The 25,683-nt window shown below is 42.5% G+C and overlaps 1 protein-coding gene and 1 non-coding gene across 4 annotated transcripts in view; both read left to right on the plus strand.

Annotated features, from left to right (window-relative positions):
• CNTN5 (contactin 5) overlaps positions 1 to 25,683 on the plus strand; it is a 667,536-nt gene that overhangs the window by 273,199 nt on the left and 368,654 nt on the right. The window lies entirely within an intron of this gene.
• TRNAA-UGC (transfer RNA alanine (anticodon UGC)) lies at positions 23,221 to 23,289 on the plus strand. The gene has a single exon. It is a non-coding gene; the product is annotated as a tRNA-Ala (tRNA).

Consider the following 25,683-nt stretch of genomic DNA (forward strand, 5'->3'; position numbering starts at 1 on the left):
ACCTCTCTCAAATTTTCTGGAATATCGTTGCTGAGAATGCTTAACAGAAAAGTCTCAGGCTTTTTTTTAGAAAGGTTAACCCAAAGATTTTTTTCAGCTCATCATAAACAAGGCACCAAAATAAATAAACATTCTATCTGCAGCAGATATCAGTAGACACCACACCACAAAAGCAATAAACAATTCCCAGTAGTAGGTGTGTATGTGTGTGTTTGATGCACAGGTAACACGGTGCTCTATCTTCCAGTGCACTGATTTGTGTTATTTTGCTGTGAGCTTTACAGCAGGGATGGCAAACCTGTGGTCCTCTGGATATTATTGGACTATGACTCCCATCAGTAGTGGCTAGTGTGGTCAGCGGTCAAGGTTGATGCTAGATGAGGGAGAAGAGGAGAAGGAGACACAGAGCTTCTGACTGTGTCAACAACCTAGCAGCTTCTTTAACAACTAAAGCTAGACCAGATTGCCTGTGTGCACTCCTGTCTGAAACCCAGGAGAGCTACTGCCAAAACTACTACTGCCAGACATTGTAGACTGTATTGAGCTAGACGGAACAATGGTATGACTTGCTAGAAGGCACGGTTTTCTATGTCCTCTATGCAAGATGTCGCCTGCATCTGTTAGCTGCTTACAAGCCTCCCTTAGTTCATATTTTAGCAAATCTCATAACTGTGTTAAATATAATACGAGAAGAATCCTGTTGTTTCTAATATTGCTCTAGATGATCTACAAGACACGAGTCATTTTATTCCTCGCAGGGGTATGTGAAAACCTGTTTCGCTATGAGGGGCCATTCAACATACTGCTGGAATTATACATTCACTTTACTAACTTGAATGAGTTAGTATAACAATTAACACAGGGATTTCTTTTTATATATATGAAACCCTCAAACTGGGAGCCTGAACATAGTATATGATGTAGTTATCACACTGTTGGAGTTAAATAGCAATACTAGCAGTAATATCAGTTGTAGTAATGATGCTAAGGGGACATCTTGGATGATCTTGGGAGCAATAAAGCCTGCTATTTCATTACTTTAGAAAAGATCCTTTGCCATCGGCTCTCATTGCCCTGTACTTATAAATTGGGCAATTCAGCTGTAGATCAAGCTCCAGGTTGTCATTCACTGCAGCACTCCATTATTTGAAGTTAAAGATCATTTGTTTTTAACTGCTTTCTTCCAGATTGGCAGGAGGGGTGATCATAACTAAACTCTATAAGAATCAGTATCATTTCAAACTATTATGCAGAACACTGGATAGTAAGCTATAGGCCTATTCATGCACTATAGGCATGTGGGAAAGGTTTAAAGAGGGCAACCAGAATGATCAAGTGGGGTGGAGCAATTCTCCTATAAAGATAAAGGTAAAGGTAAAGGGACCCCTGACCATTAGGTCCAGCCGTGGCCGACTCTGGGGTTGCGGCGCTCATCTCGCTTTATTGGCCAAGGGAGCCGGCGTACAGCTTCCGGGTCATGTGGCCAGCATGACTAAGCCACTTCTGGCGAACCAGAGCAACACACGGAAATACCGTTTACCTTCCCGCCGGAGCAGTACCTATTTATCTACTTGCCCTTTGACGTGCTTTCGAACTGCTAGGTTGGCAGGAGCAGGGACTGAGCAACGGGAGCTGACCCTTTTGCGGGGATTCGAACCGCTGACCTTCTGATTGGCAAGTCCTAGTCTCTGTGGTTTAACCCACAGCGCCACTCGCATCCCACCCTATAACGATAGGCTGCAGCATTTGGGACTTTTTAGTTTAGAGATAAGGCAAGTAAGAAGTGACACAAGCATAATCTGGATGGTGATGTTTGGAGACATGTCTTTTCTTTTGAATAAGCACATGCACAATTAAGCATGGTGTGTTTAATATGTATGAAACCTGTTGCAATAGCTGCAAATAGACTAAATTTCAAAATTTAATTTTAAATGTGTTGTGGAAGGGGGATTATTTGGTTGCCTTTGTTGTTGTTTTTTGTTTTAATATGCATTTTGTTTTTTGTATATTGTGATTTTATAGAGCCAGTGTGGTGTAGTGGTTAAGAGCAGTGGACTTGTAATCCGGTGAACCGAGTTCGCTTCCCCACTCCTCCACATGCAGCTGCTGGGTGACCTTGGGCTAGTCACACTTCTCTGAAGTCTCTCAGCTGCTTTGAGACTCCTTAGGGTAGTGATAAAGCGGGATATCAAATCCAAACTCCTCCTCCTCCTCCTCCTCCTTCTCCTCTTCTTCTTCTTTATGTTGTGACTCGCCCTGAGATCTATGGGTATAGGGTGGAATAATAATAATAATAATAATAATAATAATAATAATAATAATAATAATAATAATAGCAGCAACAGTACTTCATTGATTGCAGATAGGTCTTCCAGACTTGCAATGCCACCCGGTCATAAATTGACATGTCTATAAGAATAAAAAGTCACTATGCAACTACTTTCAGAGAGAAAAATTCCATGTATCCTCATATCTCTGTCTCAAGATATATCTCCTTAATCTCTGAATAAATCAGATTTGATGAGAATCTGATTAGTTTCACTTGGGTTATCTTCCCCATATTAAGTGTTTTGGGTCTTTAGTCCCATGTTAGGGGTAGATATAACAAAGCTATAAAAATGGAGCTGGGGCAAGGTTTATGGCAGGGATGGGGAATTGGTGGCCCTCCAGATGTTGTTTTGGATGTCAGATCCCAACAACCCAACCAGGGTGGCCTATGACAAGCATGTCCAACAGGTTGATTGTGATCTACTGGTTGATCGTGGGGTGTTCCTGGTTGATCCTGATTGATCGTAGGACCCTTAGTGATCTCAACAACTCTGGTCCATCCTCCAATGACAATGGGTATATCACTGCCAGGGTTTTTTTTAATACTGTGAGTAGATTGCAGTCTCTTGGGGGTTGGACGTGCCTGGTCTATGACAAGGGATGAGGGGAGCTGTAGTCCAATGGCACCAGAAGGACCATAGGTTGCCTCACACCTAATGTGGAGTTAAGGCTGCAGTCCTGCACATGCTTATCTAGGAAAAAGCCAAATTGAACTGAATGGACTCGTGCCTGCAAATGATTGCCCTGCATGGACTGGATATCTAGGATAATATGACCGCTTTGCTGGAATATTTTGAAGCAGCTGTGCTTCACTGGATAATTAATATGTCACGGGGAGCATGCTGAGAATGCTATGTGCAGACTTCTCTCCATAAAGACTTGAGTCAGTGTGGACAATTACCAAGAGGAAACTTTAATTAATGCTGGATCCGCTGTAAAGACTTGTGGGTGCTTTCAATTTAAATTTATTAATTACAAATAGGGAGGTTTATTGTCAGTCTATGGAGCAAATCAGCGCCTTGAGCAACATTCCCCACCATTTCATGGAAAACTAATCTCATGTAGTATGGGTCATTTGACAATGAGCATTATTAGTACCAACTAAATTCCGTAAGTAGATTTATCTAGTGTGTACTGATCGTCAATTGTTTCCAGTACAGATTGTGCATTTCTGTACAATGTTCATGGTTTGTGCTGACAACAAACACTGTGCATTTTTGAAGATTGCGAGTGGAGCATCTCTAAAATCCCATCCAGTTTCTCATTTATTTTGTACTAAATTGCTGAGTTGAAATACTGGGGGAAATAGAAGCAGGGGTGACAACAACCTCTTTCTCTGTGTTGTTTGTGATTGCAGGTCTTTGCCTTTGAAGTCTTTCCTATTTTCTGTTGAGAGACGCTGTGCCCCCCTTCAGTCTTTACTTGGGTGATGAGGGAAAGTGAGAACAATGGGGCTGTGGGGCAACACCTTTGGCCCCATGGAATCATTGTGCTGCTCATATTCATCGTTCATTAAATCAGCTGTAATTTTGGGAGTGAGGAGCCTTCCCCAGATGCAATCATGCATTGAACCTCTATGAGTTGCAAAGTGTCCCCACTGCAGTCCCTTGTTGAACAAACCAAAGTATCTGAAGAAGTGTGCATGCACACGAAAGCTCATACCAATAACAAACTTAGTTGGTCTCTAAGGTGCTACTGGAAGGAATTTTATTATTATTATTATTTTGTTTCAACTACGACAGACCAACACGGTTACCTACCTGTAACTAAACCAAAGTTTGTCATTGGGTTTGTAGACTTCAGTCTGTGTTTTGAAAAATAACATAGTTTCCCTGCAAAGAGGAATTGCAAATCAGAGTTTGATCCTCGCCAGTGATTCTGGCTTTTGGCAACCTATGGTTTGTCATGTACAGACACAAAAGAGGACTATGGTTTAGTCAAAACAGGAAACATTGCATTGAGCTACGTACATGCAGAGAGGGAGAAAGGGCAGGAGGGAGAATGCATGCAACGGAGACGGAGGAAACACACAAATGCAGAGCTTGTTCCTGATCTCCCAAATCATGGTTTGGAAGATTATGTAAATTGAACCAGTGGCTGCTACAGTGTCAGTACTTTGGCTGTTGTTGTTGGCATCTGTCTGCCTCAGGAGACAATGGAAGAGTGCATCTTAGGGGGCAAGGTCAAACTGTTGGAGAGTTGTAGTGCTTGCTCAGAGACTGATATAGGAGAGACATGTTTTGTTGCAGCTGGGGCAGATGAAGGTGTCCGGTTGCGTTGCTGCAGGTGCACCATGGCATTTCTTCTCTCTGTGCTCCTCCCAGCAGTCATTCCTCCTCTGTGCAAATCACAAGAAAATAATTTGTTTTCATGGAAAACTAACTTTCGTATTAAGATTTGCTTCACAGAATCTTTTGCTACAGCTTCTGCTCTCTTCACCCCTCTACATCATACACATGGCTTTTAAAGGTGGTATTTCATCTAAGTAAATTTTGCATTCCGAAAGAGAACCAGAGTTTTAAATATGATGGGCACCTTTTACACATATCACAAAGAGAAAAGAGGATTATGATGAGGACAGATTGATCCCTTAGGCATAAAGGTATCTGGATCAATCTCCAGTTCTTACCTGATACCTTTCTGCCATTTTTTTTTCTAGCCATGGGATTAAGGAGATTTAAAATGACAGCTTTAATTTAATGTTATGACAGAGATCATCTTTTGGCAAGTGTAGCTGGGGGTTTTTGTGGGTTTTTGTGGAGTCTGTATGCATCCCAAGAGTCAGTCTATTACTTGAACATGCCAGGAAATTGTTGCTTGCTATAAAATACAATCCCACTGACCACTGAAGAGGGGAAGAGAAATTGTGACAGGCATATGGATGGGTCCCTCCTGCACTTTCAACACCCAAAGAGGGAGGGTGCATTAGTTGAGAGTTGAAGGAACTGGGAAGAGTCACCTGGCCATAGAAACTTTGTGATGAAATTTCATAGGAGAATGATGGTCTTGGTCTTGTTGCCATAGACCTCATGCCAACTGCCAGGAATCAAATTCCGAGAGTGTCAGAGAACTACAGTCGTACCTTGGAAGTCGAATGGAATCTGTTCCAGAAGTCCATTCAACTTCCAAAATGTTCCAGAAGTGAGACTTCGGATTGACTGCAGGAAGCTCCTGCAGCCAATCAGAAGCCGCAGAAGCCCCAGCAGACATTCGGCTCCCAAAAATAGTTCGCAAACCAAAACAGTCACTTCCAGGTTTGTGGCATTCAGGAGCCAAAACGTTCGAGAACTAAGCTGTTTGAAAACCAAGGTGCAACTGTATTGGGATTTGTTGGCATCAGCCCCCTGTGGTGAGCCAGTGAACTGCAAGTCCATCTTTCCAGGAAGTCCACTCAGGCTCTGGACTGACTCCACCCAACCAGGTTGGCCATCAATCCTCCTGGACAGGAAACAGCATAAAGAGGCTTCCTGTTCCAACTGAGCCTTGCTTGAGCAACATGGACTTTCTGAGTTCTGGCAGTTCCTTGGTAGCCTCTTGGTAGCCTCTGGGCTGGTCTTCCAGTTCTGACTTGCTCTCCACTATGGCAAAACCAGCGCCTGCTTCTCAGCCCTGCCCACTTCTTTGTTCCCAACTTGCTCTGTGAACTTGTTCTACTGGTCTTGCGGCTCCTGCTTCACAGCTCCTAGATCACTCATAGCCCAGCCCTGATGGAGAGAAAGACATGGATGGGATTAGGCTCACCTTCAATGACCACTGTCCCTCCTGGGCAACCTTCTGAAGCCCACATGTCAGTGGTAGGTGGAGCAACGAATGCAAATTGTACCTTTGTCCAGCACACTAACTTCTACATGCATTTGTATACTTCTATCTATTGTCCACCCAAAGAAGAACACAGTACAACCAGGCAAAAAGGCTTGGGATATGAAGCAGGGGTAGTGAAGGGTGTGGCTTGAGGGGAGTGGGTGTGGCTGGGAAGAGTTCCAAGGGCCTGGAGGACCATAGAGAGAGACCTGGAGGACCAGAGAGAGAGGCCTGGAGGCCTACACGCCAACTCTGTGGGGCTGAGGACAGCTCAGCTCCCCGAATGTATGTGGGTATGGGACTAACCCTCCAATCGTGAGGGGCAAGGCCCCACAGGGCCTCTCCACAGTGGCAGAGGGCCTCATCGGGCCTTGCAGCCTCCTTCCAATACATGTGATGTCACACATGTACCACAAATGCATCTCATCTCAGCCAAAAGTTAGCTAGAAGGGCATGGTTACCTGCTTATTGGTAATTTGGGTTTGCTATTGCGACGGAGGGATTAATTATGTCAGCAAGATCAGGCTTTCTAAAAATAATGAAGAAGGGGTCAAATTAATAAAATCTTTAAGGCTGCTCAAAAAAATGAGAGTACAGTGTAGATTTAATCAGTTTATAAGTGATTTTAAAGTATTATTACATCCTGTGCAGAGGTTTTATGGTAGGGTGATATCTCCCCCCTTTTTTTATTGGCAAGGGTGAGATACAGCTTCAGACACAACAGGGTATCCCAGGGCTGCCAACTAGGGATGGAGGAGAAACTTTTTTCTTCTGCATTTTAAAGCAAATTGATCTAATTTACTGGTCAGCAGGTCAGAATGCAGCTGTCAATTGGATTATCCACTTCTCTAGATTGTGTGATGCACTTAAAAAAAAATTATACAAGAATGCATATTTTATAGGGAAATCATTTTTTCTGGAAAATTGATGTAAAAATACATATTCCAGTGAAAGGTTACTGAACAGCACACACAATTATGTATAAAATGTGTACTTTAGGGAAATGTGTGTACCACACAAATGTATTTTTTGAAAATATGGAATGGAAAGGGCCTATGTATGCATGCATGTGGAACTGATATGGACCAAAAATTGGTCGATCTGTTCAGCCCTATTGCCAAGTGATCAGAGAATATTTAGATGATTACATGCTTGTCCTTCAATCAATGAATTAAGTGCATTCACATATTACCAAAGCCATGAGAGGATGGTTTGTTTTCACTGAAGGAAGTTCAAGATGCAATTGAGTTTTTTAAAGCCCAAATTTAATATTTTACTCTTCATTACTTCAGTAACATACCAGGAGCAAAATGCCTTCAGAAAATGGACACATGTAATTTTTACTCTCATCTCTACCGATTAAAATCTATGCTCACCAATCAATTACAGTTTTCCATTGACCAATCAACTGATGCTTTAGTGTTGACTCCATATATAATGTTTACAGTTTATGCATGCAGAGTATTTATTCCTGTGACATCTCATCGTTCTACTTTATCTATAGGTACAAGCTGTCAATTATATTGCTTTAAATGCTGTTGTATCTTTACACGAGACAATGGCAGTGAAACAAGTCTGTGATTGACCTTGAAAAGGTAGCTGATGTAAAATGGTATTTATCTGCTAAAATACACAGGTTAATACATTAGCAGGGTTTTAAGATTACTTGTAATTTTATTATGAATGGATAATAAGTAATTCAAATGGCTAAAATTTTACAATGGACAAATACCAGTCCAAATACCAGTCACCAAATACAAGGGCAAATAAAGTGTGTCACAGTTGCAGAAGCTTCACTGAGCACCTGATGTTCTGCCTTACATGGCTGGTGGGCTGGTTTTTTGGGTTGTTGTTGTTGTTTACTGTGTCAGGCTGAAGACCCCTAACAAAATACATCCTGCCATTTGCCTCTTTTCTTCTCATTACCGTGGAGAAAACCCACTTTGGTTATTCCATCTTCAGGCCAAGTTGAGGCAAGATGAGCAGCTACAAAGTTATCGCCTAGCCTTCAAGTGTCTTTCTGAAGTCTTTACAGAGGCTGAGCCTGAACATTTTCAGAGGCATCATAAAGCCTTCTGATTTGGGCTGGCTTTGGTTAGCCACAAGTGAGGTCTTTAAGAGCCTGGCATTAGTGAATGTTCTGTTTTGAGTCTTTCTTTATACCATTGTGAAGGTGAAACCTGCCTTGACTACCTGCAGTAATGAGGATACTTAACTTGTCCACCACCCTTTCACGTATTCCAGTTTCTGCACATGGATTGTCTCATTGCAGTCCTTAGAAAAGTGAGCTTTCATCAGCTCTGGCTCTTTTGCCCGCTAAAGCCATTCAGGATGGAGGTAAACCTGGCGAGAGTCATTCATGCTTTGATAACCTCCTGTTTGGATTACCGTAATGCACAGTAATGTAATGCTGCCCCTGTAGACAATTTGAAAACTGCAGCTGGTGCAAAATGCTTTTGAACGGCATAGCCAGTCAGCACCATATAATCCCTCAACTTAAAAGTCTGAAGTCTGAAGCGACTGCTGATATACTTCCAATCAGATTTTGAGTTTTTACAGATGATTTCAAAAGACCTGTATGACTTGGAATCTAAACAAATAAATGAGACACACTCTTAACCATAGCTGTCAACTTACAGATTTGAAAATAAGGGACCAGCAGCCTCGAAAATAAGGGATCAGCTGCCAAAATAAGGGATTTTAGTCAACCAACTCCTTTCCTTTCCCCCATAACAGTCAATCAAAGGAACCTTCAAAACAAATCTAAAAGCCCCCCCTCCCACGAGATCGCCACCCGCCATTGTACTCAACCAGCTCCTTTCCTTTTCCCCCACCATGTGCCCCCGCTCCAGACAGACCTTTTCCCCGGCAAGGGTGAGTGGGCTGTCGATGACATATCCATCCAATTCCGAGCACAGGTATGTTCAACTTCTGAGCCCCTCTGAGCCAAAGGCAGAAAGCCCAGCCAGCAGCCAAACGAAGCCTCAAGAGGTGGTTCCCACAGTGCAGCAACCTGGCAAAGGGGATGCAGCAAGGAAAACCACTGTCACCTCTCCGCTGGGAAGCGCTGAGCAAAGGCGAGTCCCCAGGCAACGCGGCCGGGCACAAGGCACGCAATCTCCACCCCCCAGTCGTTCTTAGACTCTTTATTGGGTGAGCAACGCAGCCAAGCAACACAGTTGGAGCCTCCCTCCTCCCTGGCCGGCAGGGAGGGAGGGAGAGGAGCTGCTTCCTTTGAAACCCGGGAAATTTAAGGGACATCATCAATAAGGGACAGCAGTGGGAAATGGCGCTGGGATAAGGGAGTTTTCCGCCAAATAAAGGATGGTTGACAGCTATGCTCTTAACTACTGTAGCTCAACTCAGCCATGGAGGTGGCTTGCCCATCTCTGCTAGTTCCATCACTCTTATTTCCTTTGAAATCAAATCAATGGCTAATTTTCCTTTCTCTGTATCTCCCCTGTTCCCTTTAAAGGCAAGCACGCACTGACTCATATATTAATAGTTATTCCTGCAGTATTATAATTGGAATTTTTCTTTCCTTTTTCTTTTTTTCCTAGACAAGAACATTAATGCAAAGGGTTTTCTCCTGTCGATGTGCATGGATTTTAATCGGATGCTTTTGCTGGCATGCCAGCCTCAAGTGCATTTTGCTTCCCCCCAAAGTTTGACAGTTGCCTGAATGTGAAATAAAATGAAACCAAAATAGAAAGTATATCACAGATTGGGGCAACAGCTGCACATATTCCCAAAGGGAGAAGATGGAAAACTTCATTTTTATTTTTATTTAAATTGCTTTCATTCAGCTTTTGATATATCTTATTATTTGAGAAGTCAGTTAAAATGTCAACCCAAATAAAAATAGATCACTGTTTCACTGCTTAATCTTGATGAAAAGCAATGCTTTTTAATCAGTTCTGCTAAAACCGTGAACAATTCTGACATAATATACACATTGTTATTTTACACATAATAATAACAAAATTAGACATATTCTGTCTATATCCTATCTATGCCTAAGAGTTTAAGCATTTTATACACGTTATTGTATATAATTATACACATTGTTGTGTGTATAATAATATATGAATAGCATAATATGAATGTTCCTAATTAAAGTGTTTATTAAATGGTTCAAGAGAAAAGTGAATGTGAAATTGTAAGTTGCATTAAAAGATAAAAAGGGGTGGGAGATCATAGCTCTGTAGGAAAGCACAGGATTTGCATGCAAAAGCTCCCATATTCAATCCCCAGTGTCTCCCATTAGGGCTGGCACTGTGGCTTGAAACCCTGGAGAAATTGGCTGTCAGTCAGGATTAACAGCATTGGCCTATAAGGATCAATGGCCTGACACAGCTTCGAATCCTAACTCTTGGTACAGATAATAATAATAATAATAATAATAATAATAATAATAATAATAATTTATTGTTTATATTTGGCTTCCAACAAAATATTAAAATACAGTAATGCATCAAACATTAAAAGCTTCCCTAAACAGGGCTGCCTTCATATGTCTTATAATAGTCTGGTAGTTGTTCTCTTTGACATCTGATGGGGAAGCGTTCCACAGGGAGGGTGCCACTACCGAGAAGGCCCTCTGCCTGGTTCCCTGTAACCTCACTTCTCGCAGTGAGGGAACCGCCAGAAGGCCCTTGGAGCTAGACCTCAGTGTCTGAGCTGGACGATGGGGGAGGAGACGCTCCTTCAGATATACAGGACAGAGGCCCTTTAGGGCTTTAAAGGTCAGCACCAACACTTTGAATTGTGCTCGGAAACGTACTGGGAGCCAATGTAGGTATTTCAGATTCAGTAACTTGGGCCTCTGCATGCCCACGGACATTCATGGCTTTCATTCTGGCAGGGAGCAGGCAAAGTTCCCCCAGGCCAGACACTGATGGAGACCCAAAACAAACAAACTCAAACAAAATACCAAACTCTGCCTCCTATGTTTGAATTCTAGATAGAATGGTGCTTAGCACATTGTTAGCCCAGAGAAAGGTCTACATTAGAGGTATACACTCAAGGAAATCTCTCTCTTCTCCTCTTGTCAAATGCTTCCATCTATTGATGGTATAGTTTTGCTGCGGAAGTTGAATTTCGGTTTGGTGCATAAGTAATGGTATGACTTTCTTCTGCAATGTTTTGTTCTTTTCCCAGAAGTTATGCCATCTTTTTGGTTTTTACATTTTGCAATATGCTTGGAGGCCTCTTATGCCCCAAGCAACTAATAAATTAAAACAGCAACTGTGGGCACATTTTATTTCTTTCACTATATGGCATAAAGAGTGTCTAGTCAAAGATGGGATTCTCATACAGGAACAGAAGAGCCAGGGCAGGCTGTTTTGTTGCAGATGGATTGTGGGAATTCCATCTTCAGAGGAAGCTCAGATTGTGGGGTGGAATATTTTATTTTATTTTATTTTATTATTTTATTTTTGTGGTAGCAAGGAATCCTTCTGTGCCAAACAATTTAAGCTGCAGTTACTGGGGCTAAACTGAAAGTTCCAACTTTCCTCGTCCGTTTCTTGTAGAGTGGAAAACCCTTTTGGTGGTTTTAAAAGGTTGCATCAAAAGAATTTCCCCATGCCATATAAGGGCAATCAGTGATCTAATTGCTCTCACTCCCAGCTGGCTTTGTGATGATGCAACCTACCCAGCGAGACTGGTACCCGAAGTTACGTTTGAAGAAAAATCAACGTGAGGGTGATGCTTCTTTGTGAGTTAAACATGAAGAGAGAACACTGTGTCCAGTAGCAAAGAACATGAACAGAGTTATGAAAAGTGCAGGAGGAATAATTCACAGCCTGTGGATAGGACAGCAAAGTTGTAGTAGTGGGGCTTGGCTCAACATATATATTAGTAAATATAGTTTTTAAGTGCCTATATGTGCATGGCAGCACACTTATTACGCATAAAAATGCCTGGGGGGGAATCTGCTAGTAAAAAATACCAGTTGCTATTAGAAACAAAATGTATGCAAAACATTGAAATGCAGCATAGCAATGGACTTTTTGAGTACAGCTCCACAGGCTTACACGGTGTTAGTTTTACTTACAGCAGTTTAATTAACTAGATCCCCACCAAGGATGAATGTGCTATAATGGGATTGCAGAACTTGCCATACTGGAACTACAGTTTCAGGCCAGAAACTGATACCGTTTCCCCAGATGACACATAAATAAAACAAGCTGTATTTGCTGGCGCACTGAACTAATGTACCATACCACCCTTCAAGCTTTGCGCATTACAATTGTTATTTTAAAACTGCCGACACCCACATATACCATCAGTGGTGTAATGCTCAAGTTAGCCAACTTGGTTTACACTCTGCTTGCCGAAAGGGAATTCAAACTCATTATCACTTCCCGAGAGATGTTAGCACAAAAAGAAAGCTGGTGCGAAGTCTGTAAAGTGTCTGATTCAATTGCGAAGAATCAGCCTTGGTTGGAAGAACGGGCACGCAATTCCTTTTGTGACAGTGCTTGTTGCAGCTCTGTATATCAGACGTTAGCAAAAAGCTGATGAATAGTTCATGGCCAGTGGTGGAGAAGCTTAACATGAGTCAACAGTGTGATGCAGCAGCAAAAAAAGCTAAAGCTGTTCTGGGCTGCATCAACAGAAGTATAGTGTCCAGATCAAGGGAAGTAATAGTACCACTTTGTTCTGCTTTGGTCAGACTACACCTGGAGTCCTGTGTCCAGTTCTGGGAGCCACAATTTAAGAAGGATGTTGACAAGCTGGAATGTGTGCAGAGGAAGGTAACCAAGATAATCAGGGGTCTGGAAACCAATCCTTATGGGGAACAGTTGAGGAAGCTGGGTCTGTTCAGTCTGGAAAAGAGGATACTGGGAGGAGATATCTTCATATATCTAAGGGGCTATCACACGGAAGGTGAATCAAGCTTGTTTTCTCCTGCTCTGGAAAGTAGGACCCAAACTAATGGATTTAAATTACAGGAAAGGAGATTCTGACTAAACATCAGGATGAACTTTCTGACAGTAAGAGCTGTTCACCAGTGAAATGGACTCTCTCCAGAGGTGGTGGATTCTCCTTCCTTGATGGTTTTTAAGCAAAGATTGGATGGCAATCTGTCCTGTTTCGTCTAGCCCAGACACTGAGGTCCAGTGCCAAGGGCCTTCTGGCGGTTCCCTTGCTGCGAGAAGCCAAGTTACAGGGAAACAGGCAGAGGGCCTTCTCGGTAGTGGCACCCACCCTGTGGAACGCCCTCCCACCAGATTCAAAGAGAACAACAACTACAAGACTTTTAGAAGACATCTGAAGGCAACCCTGTTTAGGGAAGCTTTTAATGTTTAATAGATTATTGTATTTTAGTGTTCTGTTGGAAGCCACCCAGAGTGGCTGGTGAAACCCAGCCAGATGGGCGGGGTATAAATAAATAAATAAATAAATAAATAAATAAATAAATAAATGCTGAGATTTCTGCATTGCCGGGGGTTGGTTTAGAGACCCTCAGGTTCCCTTCCAGCTATACAATTTTATGTATCTATGGCAGGGGTCAGCAAAATTTTTCAGCAGGGGGCCGGTCTACTGTCCCTCAGACCTTGTGGGGGGCCAGACTATATATCTGGGGCGGGGAAAATGAACAAATTCCTATGCCCCACAAATAACCCAGAGATGCATTTTAAATAAAAGCACACATTCTACTCATGTAAAAACATGCTGATTCTCAGACCATCCGTGGGCTGGATTTAGAAGGCGATTGGGCCGCATCTGGCCCCCAAGCCTTAGATTGCCTATCCATGATCTATGGTCACCTGCTGCATGTAGAGTTTATCAGTTGCCTGCTGCTGTAGATATCATCTGTAATCTTTCAAGCAACAGCCTCAGTAGCATATTTCCTTAGATAGCAGTATGGATTTGGGCAAACTGAGCAAGGGAAATTGAAGTAGGGCATGATTGAGATCAGACATAGGAAAGTTTTGATCCTCCAAATATAACTGAACTACAAATCCCATTGTCCCCAGCAAGCATGGTCAGCAGCCTGGGATGATGGGAGTTGTAGTTCAGCAACATCTGGAGGGACAAGATTTCCCCACACCTAGCCTAGGTTAGGGATGCGGGTGGCGCTGTGGGTTAAACCACAGAGCCTAAGACTTGCCGATCAGAAGGTCAGCGGTTCGAATCCCCGTGACGGGGTGAGCTCCCGTTGCTCGGTCCCTGCTCCTGCCAACCTAGCAGTTCAACAGCACGTCAAAGTGCAAGTAGATAAATAGGTACTGCTCCGGCGGGAAGGTAAACGGCGTTTCCGTGCGCTGCTCTGGTTCACTAGAAGTGGCTTAGTCATGCTGGCCACATGACCAGGAAGCTGTACGCCAGCTCCCTTGGCCAATAAAGCGAGGTGAGCGCGGCAACCCCAGAGTCGGTCATGACTGGACCTAATGGTCAGGGGTCCTTTTAGCCTAGGTTAAGGGAAGGCTTGACTTTCAGGATATTACAGTACCCTGGACAGCTCCATGCACAGCTCTAGCTGGAAATTCTACAATAGCAGAGCTCAAATTTTGTTTCAGCAGCTGTCAAACTCAGAGTGAGACTTAAACAGGAGCTGCATCTATGCCTGAGTATCTGGTTCCTCCAGTTGGAACTATTTAAAGCATATATTTTATTAGTTGCTGGTTCTGCCAAAGCATTAGAGACTGAGGTTCCCAAGGGTTTTCTGAGTTGAAGTCTTCTTAATTGGGGGTTGGCGGTGGTGAAAGTATAAATATGGACCAATGCTAATTTACGAGATAATCCATTATTGGCTACAGAGACAAAAATATAGTGATAAGCTAATTCATCTTAATCACGGCAGACAACACATACACATGCTCTGTTGCTATTGTTCCTAGGGTTGTATCTAATTAAATCACTCTCAGAGTAAACCCACTGAAATCGATAGACTTAAGTTAGTTATGTCAATAAATTTCAGTGGGTCTGCTCTGAATATGTCTTTGAGGAATGCAAGTCTACAGTGTTGGAGGGTATGGTATGGTTAAAAGTGTGTGTGTGTGTCCTAACAACACTCAGTTTCTGTAGTGACCTTTATCCTTTAGAAAAGTGTTTTGACTTAACATCTACTAAAGACACAATTAGCTGCTCCAAAATTACTCCAACTCACAACCATTGTCAATATGCTACTAGATAGACACTCCCAGGAAAAGCTCATTATCTGGGTAAGAAAAGAAACAATTAGCTTTTTGGTGCACTTTTGCAATTCACTGTGTTTCGTGGCTTCTCCCAAGACTCTGAATAAACAAAACTGTACTACTGTGTTATAAGAACTATAAATGTAGGAATTGGTATCTGAGCTTCCTTTTCCATCTCCCCTCCCCATCCCACTTTTCTCATGTGCCAGTCTTTCAGTTTATAAACCTGCAGGTAGGGGATGACTTACTAGTGGTTTTCATAAGCTGCTCTGGAAGTTAAGCTACATCACACCTTTAACCTCCATTGTTCTTATGTTAAAATGCAACCTGTTTTTGTTTTGTTTTTGTTTTGTTTTGTTAAGGAGGTGAGGAGAAAGAATAATGAAACTAGGCCTAACACCTACATTGAGCCACAGATTACTCAGTGTTAGCAAAATGGGAAAATCTGTCTGATCTATTGCTGCTTTTGATTTCTTTTTTGTCCAGCAGATGTTCTCTGAGCACCAGTGTGATCTGCCTAATTTGTTTCTGTATAATGCAAACACAGTAACATTGACTAGCAAAATCAATTGTCTCTCAGCCTGCTCTGTTCACTATCTCTTAGTTACAGCAGATGGTAACAATTTAAAACAAGGCTTTAGAGCCATGACTTTGGCTGATAAGGCCTTGGACTGTCACATTCGGGTTGAACCGGGAGTTTTATTCCTTCAAAACCACAGAGGAAGGAGAAGTCCAAAAGTTTCTTCTCCCTATCTCATAAGACGGTAACACATGGACATATAATGAAGCCAAATTTTGGAAGACTCATAACAGACAAAAGAAAATACTTCTTCACACAGCACATAGTTAAACTGCAGCCTTTGCTCCTGCAAGAGATAGTGATATTGTGCTGAAGCAAAGGCGAATTGTTCCAGAAGCTTTGCTAATTCCATCTTGGTAGTTGTTGTAACAATAAGCTCATATGTGTTATTTGTTATTTGAATGCTGCCTTTCCACACTTCAAACCATGCTCAAGGTGGCTTACAACATAAAAAAAAAATACAGAGCTGCAACATAACAAAAGTAGCCACATACAATAATTAAAAGACAGAAAAAAACACAACTTAACTGATAAGAGAAGAAGAAGAAGAAGAGTTTGGATTTGATATCCCGCTTTATCACTACCCAAAGGAGTCTCAAAGCGGCTAACATTCTCCTTTCCCTTCCTCCCCCACAACAAACACTCTGTGAGGTGAGTGAGGCTGAGAGACTTCAGAGAAGTGTGACTAGCCCAAGGTCACCCAGCAGCTGCATGTGGAGGAGCGGGGAATTGAACCCGGTTCACCAGATTACGAGTCCACCGCTCTTAACCACTACACCACACTGGCTCTTATAAATCATAAGATCTAAAAGAAAGATACAAAAAATCAACAATAGCAACTCCTCCCCCAAACAACCTTCACCAAACAACACCCCATCCAAAAAGAGTCAGTTCAGCAGCCTCAGCTTTTGTAGTTGGAGTCAGTCAGGGCCAGGTGGAAAAAGGCCGGCAAGATAGGCAGTAGGTCTTCCAGAACTCACTGCCAAGATGGTCTCTGAGCCGAGCTCTGTGCTTTCTGTTATCACAAAATGCACTCTTCTGGGAGACAGTTTATTCTGGTGCTTTTTCTCAGTCGCTAAAATGTTTGGAGACAGAATAAAGAGGACAGTGACATTTTATACAACAAGAAAGTTTACTGCCTTGACAGATGACATCTCAACAATACAGACTACAAAATAGCTTTTTTCTAAACTAATCATAAATAGATAGGTTGTGCTTTGTCATGTACATATGATATGCTTGGAAGTATAGTGCTCGGGTACAGACAACCATTCTGAATACATCTCACAACAAACAATGATTTTCATCTGATGGTGGAAGATAGGCTGTCTGGACTCACCTTAGTTCCATTGTTGTAGGGCTGTGAACTGGACAGGCAGACATCTCTCTCACACACACACAAACACAAAAGCAGAGACCATTCTACATGGGGAACTTGTCTTTGTCATGACATGAGTGAAGAGAGGGAAAAAATGTCTGAGGGTATTAATTTCCTTTGCAGAGTTACATTATCGTAAATGTATTTTGACACCAAGGAATATATGAGCAGCTTTTGTCAACCTTTGTTATTCAAAAATATTCACGCTTGCCATTAGCGGAACCCAAAAGTTGTAAGCGAGTATTCAAAAGCTGTCCAAAAGTAATCAGAATTGACTCTGGAGGAGAAGGAACAATAACTGCCACCTTTAATCTTGCTTCCACTTCAGCAGCTCAAAGGGGGAGAAATCAATTGAAAGGATACTGGTGAGGTTCTTTTGTTACAAAAGTTATGCTCACACAATAGCCTGAGATGTCAAGCTGTTTTCTATGATACTTGACTCTGAGAGTAAAAGTAATATTTAAATGCTCACTTTTGTGGTGATAAAATTTTCCCCCTAATATCCCCAACCTAGGATTTTGTCTCTCAAATGCATATATTCCTCAGTTATTACTTAGTATGGCTCCAGGAGTTTCAAATGACAGCCTGCTGATTCAGGGTTCTTTAAATGTTTGTGGGCAAGTTTGTCTTCATGCTTATCATAATGAAGCCAATAATTTCAGTGCATGGTGTGTATAGGACAGGGGAGGATCACAGTTCAGTGTTGGAACACTTGTTTTATAGCCAGAAGACCTCCATTTCAGTCCCTGAGATCTGCAAATGGCAGCTTCTGGCATTGGTGTTAGTTTCTTAGGCAACAGTCACATGACACTTTATCCCGTATTCCCGGTGTTTCCACAAATGTTAATTCCTCATTCTTTCTGAACTTTCAAAATGACATAAGGGGCACTTCCAGAAACACAGCAAAATATAGTGTAAGTTTAGTGGTCATTTCCATGTTATTCGAAAACTGTTGTTTTTTCCTGGAAGCAAATAACATGGAAATGAGTGCTATATTTCTGAAAGTGGCTTTTATGTCATGTAAAAGCTCAAATATAATGTGGAAATCAAAGTTTGGGGGAAATCAGGAAAACAGGATAAAGTGTTGTGTGATTGCAGCCTCACAGGCATTTCTGAATTGGGATTTGTTTCTCGGGGAAAATGAGTTCCATAGTGAAGCTTTAACAAATAAAACAAACAACAGGATTTTTTTTAGGCAAGTCAGTGCCCATTGCTTCCTTCTTTCCCCTCCCCCACCTCCTGATGGCCATTCAGTTGCTGGCGTGTGACATTTCTGAAGGAGAAAAGTTCTAAAAACACATTGCCTGGAGCTTTTTCGACAAAAGGAAAGAGGGAAAATGTGGACAAATGTCTGAAAAGAAAGTTTAAATGACAAGGTGTTTGAGTTCCGCTTTCTCTTTGTAGCAGGTTGCCTTCTGTGAACCGTTTCCCAAGTGTCTCGGAGTTTTAGAAGTTTTATAGCTGCTGGAAAGAGGGGTGACATTTTTGATGGAGACTTGTCAAGCTCCAGAAACAATGGGGAAGAATTTTATTGCAGAAGGGAGTTCGGAAAAGAAGACTCCACATATCCTAACTGAAGGTGCGAAGATTCAAGAACAGCCCAATGAGGCCCGAGGCCCCATCTGCATTATATATTTAAAACAGTGTCATGGATTTCACCTTTTAAAAGTCATAGATTTTCCCTAAAGAATCATGGGAAATGCTGTTTGTTAAGGGTCCTGAGAGTTGTTATTCCCCTCACAGAACTACAATTCCCAAAGTGGTTTGGAGACTGTAGCTCTCTGAAGGAAAAACGAGTCTCCTCACAGCTCTCTGCTCCATTAACAAACTTTAGTTTCCAGGACTCTTTTTCCAAGCCATTTTAAAGTAATATGATACTTCTTAAAGTTCTGCATAGGACAGATTGGGCCTCAGTATTGTGGGTTCGGGATGGAAACTCAGGAGGCAGAAGGGAAGGAAATGGAGTATTCTGAAGAGTGTCTGGTTGGCTGCTTGGAACACCGAATGAAAGCTCTGCCCACCATCTTCAATCTTCAGGTGTTTCCAGAAATCGCAGCTAATATGTGCCTGTCGTATCTCAAACAGGGATGTTGCTCCACAGAATGGAGCTTCCATGTAGATGGAAGCAGATACTGGGGTGGTTGTTTGGTGGGGGGTATTTTAGAGTGGTTTTAGTCTTTGCTGTGAAGCTAGAACAACTACGTAGCTGTCTAATTTGGCTTATCTAGTGATCCCCTGCAGTCGCAGGATAAGAAGAGGGAGAAGGAGTCTCCAACTGAGCCCCAGGAATCTGACAAATGTCCAAAGCAGAGATAGATTATGATGTGGAATTAAGCCGCTTTAAGAAAGCCTTAGGAGATTTTTACCTGAACCAATCCACATTTCACGGAGTTTCTATATGTCATAGGCATACAGAATTAGCTTTCACGAACAGATAACAGCAGCTCTATTTTTTTATTCTTCCGGTTCCATTACAGAATTGCAAACACCAAAATGAATATTTTTATAGTGATGATTATAATTCACCAGTATCTTCCATCTGTCCACAAAGATGTTCACCATACGATTCCTTCCCTGGGTGTTATCGCTGAAGTTCAATTTCCTCATCCCAGAGAAGTCCAAACCTTTTTTCTTAGTCGTTCCAATATTTGACAAAACCTTAGGGAGATCCCCGTAAAGAACCAAAACAATATTTGGAGGCTTAATTAAATTTTGAAAAAGGGATTTGTTTCTAAATTAAATGGAGTCCTTGAAATAATTCAGAAATGTCAACCAACCTCAGGATATCCTGTTATCAGTCACACAACACATTATCTTCAGAATTTCCTTCAATAATCCTCCACAACCTTGCATACCTGCCAAAGATACATAAAATCTGCATTGATTAACTGGCATCTCGAACATTCGTGTAATGCAGTCTTACAAATCCTATTAAGTTTATATGGAGCAAAATGCCACCTCAAAGATAACCTTGTATTGGACATCTTTCAGTGTCCTCCATAATGAGATACTTAAGAACCTTTGTTTTTAAATGTCAAGCCATATATTGCTAGTATTTGTAATGTATAGTTTGTCCTTTGTCTAATTGGAGAAAAGGCAGAACATGCCTATGTGTTCTCTTGCTACAATTCTATCATTACAGGGATGGCCAAACATGATAGGCTCCAGAGCTATCATTCCTTGATTCCTAGACAGTAACAGAGGGATTGGAAGTTTATTTCTGAGGCAGAATGACTCTGAATAGCAGTTGCTGGAAATCGCAAGTGAGGAGGATGCTGTTGTGCTCAGGTCCTCTTTGTGGGCTTCCTGCAGGCATTTGGTTGGCCATTCTGAGAAGAAGAAGCTGAACTGTATGGACCTTTAGCCTGATCCATCAGCTCTTTGCTTCTGTTCTTATTTTGCCCCAACAGCCAACCTCTGGACCGCTTCCCCTGCGATTAGCCTCTGCAAATAGAATCTCTAAGTAGCTACAGCTGGAAGCAACATACACAAAGCGTAGCAAGATGTAACATGTGCTGTGTAATCCTGTGCATGCACATTTACCTGGGTGTAAGACCCATTGCATTCAATAGGGATTATTTCTGAATATGCACACATAACATTTTGCTCATGCTGGTTGCGGTATTAGTGTTGTGCCTTTGTGTGTTTGCAATGCTTATTTTCGGTGTAAAGGTTTCTGTTTTGAATTTCATGTAAGAAAAGAAAGAAAGAAAGAAAGAAAGAAAGAAAGAAAGAAAGAAAGAAAGAAACCCACTACCCTTTTGCACATTGTTGGTCCCGGTTTGCATCCGTTATTTCTTCTTCACCAGCATTTGTGTTACTTAAAGGGACTTCTTTGCTGTGTGATACTGGTCAAACAGGGATCATGTAATAAATGTGTTTGGTGGATGGGTGGGTGGGAGGGAGGGCAACAGAACAATAGAATAATAGGATTGTAGAGTTGGAAGGGACCATGAGGCTCATCTAGTCCAACCCCCTACAGTGCGAGGATCTTTTGCCCAATGTGGAGGTCGAACCCACAATCTTGAGACTAAGAGTCTCCTGCTCTACCAAAGGAGCTGCCATCAGCATAGTAAGGGATCATACAGACTTGCTCTGCTTCATAGACTACCAAGTGGCCATTCCAGGCAGGGGTGGGGTGGGGAACCTCAATTCCAGGGTCCAAATGGGCCCCTCTAGGCCCCTCTCTCTGGTCCTCAAGACTCTTCCCCAGCCACATATCTTCTCCCCAGGTAACACCTCCTGCAGGCTCTGCTTGCACCCTCCTTGAGTGTTTTTGCTTGGCTGCAAGGTGTCCTTCAACTTTGATTATGCCTCTCGCTTGTTTGGATGGGAGATAGAAAGAATATGTGCAGAACCTAGCCTGTCGTACAAAGGTAATAGCTATATTCACTTTTGCTTCCAGTCCCAACCACCACACCAGGAAGGTTACCACAAAAGCAATGCAGCCCTTGGCTTGAAGAAGGTTTTCCACCTCTGATATAATTTATGTCCCCCAATCCTGCAAGGAGAATATAAGCACATTTCCCTAGCTGTAAAAGCAACCACATGAACACATTGATGTTGCTGCTTTGCACACCCATCTGCCAGGGCTGTAAACATTGAGCCCTGTTAAAAATAAATCACAAAGTGGGAGCAGAGGGGTTTATTTTCTCCCACCTCCTATGAAACATCAGATCAGCAGAATCACTGCATTAAAAGCAAAACAAAACAGGAGTCCACATGTGCTGCCCCAGCTGTTGTCTATGCACCAAGGGCTATCATTTTAGCGAACATCTGAAAAACCTACAGTCAGAAAGCACTGCCTGTTTATTTTAATAGAAACCAGCAAGGTAGAGTCAAGGCCATGGTGATAATGAAACATTTCTAATGTGTTCTTTTGTCATTGCTTTGATCTGATCCAATGGGGGGGGGGGTCTATTAAAATTCAGATGTGAAGTACATTCATGTTTTCAAAAGTGCCTATTCTTCTCTTCTCAATTGCTCTCTAAGCCAAGGATACTAGCAAAGGGAGGGCTATTGCCTTTGTGCTGCGCGCATGGGCTTCTTGAGAACACCTGGCTGGCCACTGTGTAGAACCAAAGTGCTGCACCACCAAGTACAAAATAACCCCTCTGCAGTGCCACAAATCCAACTCAATGGTGTAACGTTGGAGAATGTCAATCACTTCTCCTACCTGGGCACTTATCTCTCCACAAGGGCCAACATTGATGTTGAAATCCAGCATCGCCTGAGCTCTGTGAATGCAGCTTTCTCCTGATTGAAGTGCAGAGTGTTAGAGGACCAGGACATTTAGAGGGAAACCAAAATGCTTGATTACAAAGCTATTGTACTACCAACCTTACTGTCTGCTTGTGAAACATGGACTTATAAATGCCATCTCCAGCTCCTCAAAAGATTCCATCAACAGTGTCTCCAAAAAATTGTACACATCACTTGGGAAGACAAGCGGACTAATACCAGTGTACTGGAAGAAGCAAAGATCACCAGTGATTCTTCAACATCAACTTTGTTGAACTGGACATGTTGTGCAAATGCCTGATGATCGTCTTCCAAAGCAACTACTTGATTCCGAACTTAAAAATGGAAACTGTAATGCTGGTGGTCAACAAAAGAGGTTTAAAGACTGTCTCAAGGCAAATCTAAAAAATAAACACCAGCAATTGGGAAACACTTGCCTGAGAGCGCTCCAATTGGAGAACAGCCTTTACCAAAGGTGTCATGGCCTTGAAGACACTCAAACTCAGGAAGCAAGGGAGAAACGTGCTAAGAGGAAAGCACGCTTGGCAAATCCACACCATAATCAGCTCCCGCCCAGAAACCAATGTCCCCACTGTGGAAGGACGTGTGGATCCAGAATTGGCCTCCACAGTCACTTATGGACTCATTGTTAAAACCATGTTTATGGAAGACAATCTTGCTCGGCTATGAGTGATTGCCAAAGAAGAAGAAAACAGGATAGTGGAAAAAGATGATGGCAGGAAGGACTAGCTCAGTGGTAGAGCATCTGCCTTGCAAGCAGAAGGTCCCAGGTTCAATTCCCGCCATCACCAGGTAGGGTTGGGAGAGACTTGTGCCTGAAATTCCAGAAAGCCACTGTCAGTCAATGTATTTATTAGTTACATTTGTGTATCACCTTTATCTTCCAAGGAGCTCAAGGTGGTGTACTTGGGTCTCTTCCTCCTCACAACCACCCTGTGAGGTAGGTTAGGCTAAGAGATAGTGACTGGCCCAAGGTCACCTAATTAGCTTCATGGCTTGTAAAATTTTCGTTGTCTCATTGTTAATTCCCTGTCTGTAGTCTTCCTCCAAACCTAGCCCTACCAGTGCTATTTTTCTAGAACTCTCCATGAATGTTCTTACTATCAGAAAGTTCTTCCTGATGTTTAGTCAGAATCTCCTTTTTTGTGACTTGAAGCTATGGGTTCTGGTCCTAGCCTCTGCAGCAGGAGAAAACAAATTCTCTCCATCTTCCATGTGGCAACTGTTCAAATGGCCATCATCAGTGCTATTTTTCTAGAAAAAGAGGTGCTGGAACTCACAATGAACACCTCCCTTGTTCTCTTATAATGGCAGTGGCACCCACCTGAGAGGTGCCGGCACTGAGTTCCTGTGAGTTCCAGCTGAAAAAAAGCCCTGGGTCCTACCATTAGGCTGAGTGTGGCAAGTCCAGATAACACATGTAAATGGAGTGAGGTGGCAGTGGCCCCTGACTATTCTTCATGTTAAACAAGAGAGCTGTCCTTGGCCCCCTGTTGCCTCAGGTACAATGGAAAATATTATTCCATTCTCGGAGCCAGGGCTTTTTTGGCTGTGGCCCCAATCTGGTGGAACGCTCTGTCACAAGAGACTAGGGCCCTGCGGGACTTGACATCTTTCCGCAGGGCATGCAAGACAAAGCTGTTCCACCAGGACTTTGGCCAAGGCACAGCCTGACCCCCTCCTTTGGTAATCCTCACAGAACTCAAGCCCAATGGTTGCCATTAATTTAATTTAATTTTGAATTGATTTTAAAATAAATTGATTTTAGAATGCTGTGTTACTTTTATTGTTGTTAGCCGCTCTGAGCCCGGATTTGGCTGGGGAGGGCGGGATATAAATAAAATTTTATTATTATTATTATTCCATCACCAGGCTTCTATTATTGGGACGGGGAGGGGTGCCATCTTGTCCTTTGCCTCAGGCAGCAAAAGGTCTTGGGCCAGTCCTCTTTGCCTCCCAGTGAAGCACGGAGACTTCTACAGATGTTAAATGCAAAATGGACAGTTAAAAACAATCCCAATCTGACTGTGCTGCCAACTCCATCTTTTTATGAGAGTGACATTTAGATTCTAATAAAACGAGATTTGTGAAAGAAATTGAAGGAGCTCTTATCATGTGTGGAGTGCTTTATTTATTTTCCCTTTTTCCTATGCAGACAAGCTCCTGTATTAGTAATGCGATTTCTAATCCCCTCTCACATCCCGGCACTATTTCTTAGTGAACTATCTGCAGTATAACTAATAATAATGTAGCATATTAAGTATAAAAATGCATCTTTAAACAACTAGGCATCACTTTTAGAGCAGGTTGTAATTAGAATCTTAAGAAAAATGTGCAATTAAACACACTCATAAAAATAAATAGATAGATACATCCTCGGAACACCAGTCACTTTGTTGCATCATTAATACCCTTCAGCGTAGGACTTTTAAGAAAAAACTCACTGCAGAGATTCAAATGGGAAGCAGCTAAAGGCAAAATTACTAGCACTTCAGCTGCCATAGACCCTTTAGAATGACAAGCAAAGCTTTTAGACAGCTCCTCATGAAATCTGCTTTGGCCTTCATTGATGTCCTATGCAAGAAAACACTGGGCTTTGGTGTGATTGCTTTACTTGCTGTACGTTCAGCTCTCTCTTTGTCCCCCACCCCCACTCCCTTGGTCCAGATAGGACAACCAGATTTTCTTTTGGAGATGGTGCAAATTTAAATCAGAAAAAGATTATAATTGGCACTGTGGTGGATTTTCTGTGTGTGAGAGAGAAAGCGTGCGTGCGGGCATTCCTATATACATGAAAATGTAAGACTGTCATGGTACAGCCCCCATTTGATGATTTGTAGTGTCGCGTCACCTGGATTTGCATGGGGAAGGGACCAAAAAGAGAAGGAAGATTATAAAATGGTGGTTTTAAGCAGCAGCAGAGGTATGAACAAAGCAGGGATGGATAGACACACAGAAACCATGAGGATGGGGGTCGTGGTGCTTGGAGGACCTATGAGGAGATGTGCGGACTGAAGGAGCTGTGAGGGGGTAGGAAACTTGGGTGAGCTGTAAAGAGAGGGATGGATGGCAAAGTGGGTTTGGGTGAGGTGAGGTGGGGAATCAAACAGGGGCAGCAGTCCCTAGTGTGTGGGTGTGTTTGTGTTCTACACAGATCAAAGTCAATGGTCAAGTCACTTAGGCCC

This window comes from Podarcis raffonei, chromosome 4 (assembly GCF_027172205.1).
Source record: "Podarcis raffonei isolate rPodRaf1 chromosome 4, rPodRaf1.pri, whole genome shotgun sequence".
Taxonomy (NCBI): domain Eukaryota; kingdom Metazoa; phylum Chordata; class Lepidosauria; order Squamata; family Lacertidae; genus Podarcis; species Podarcis raffonei.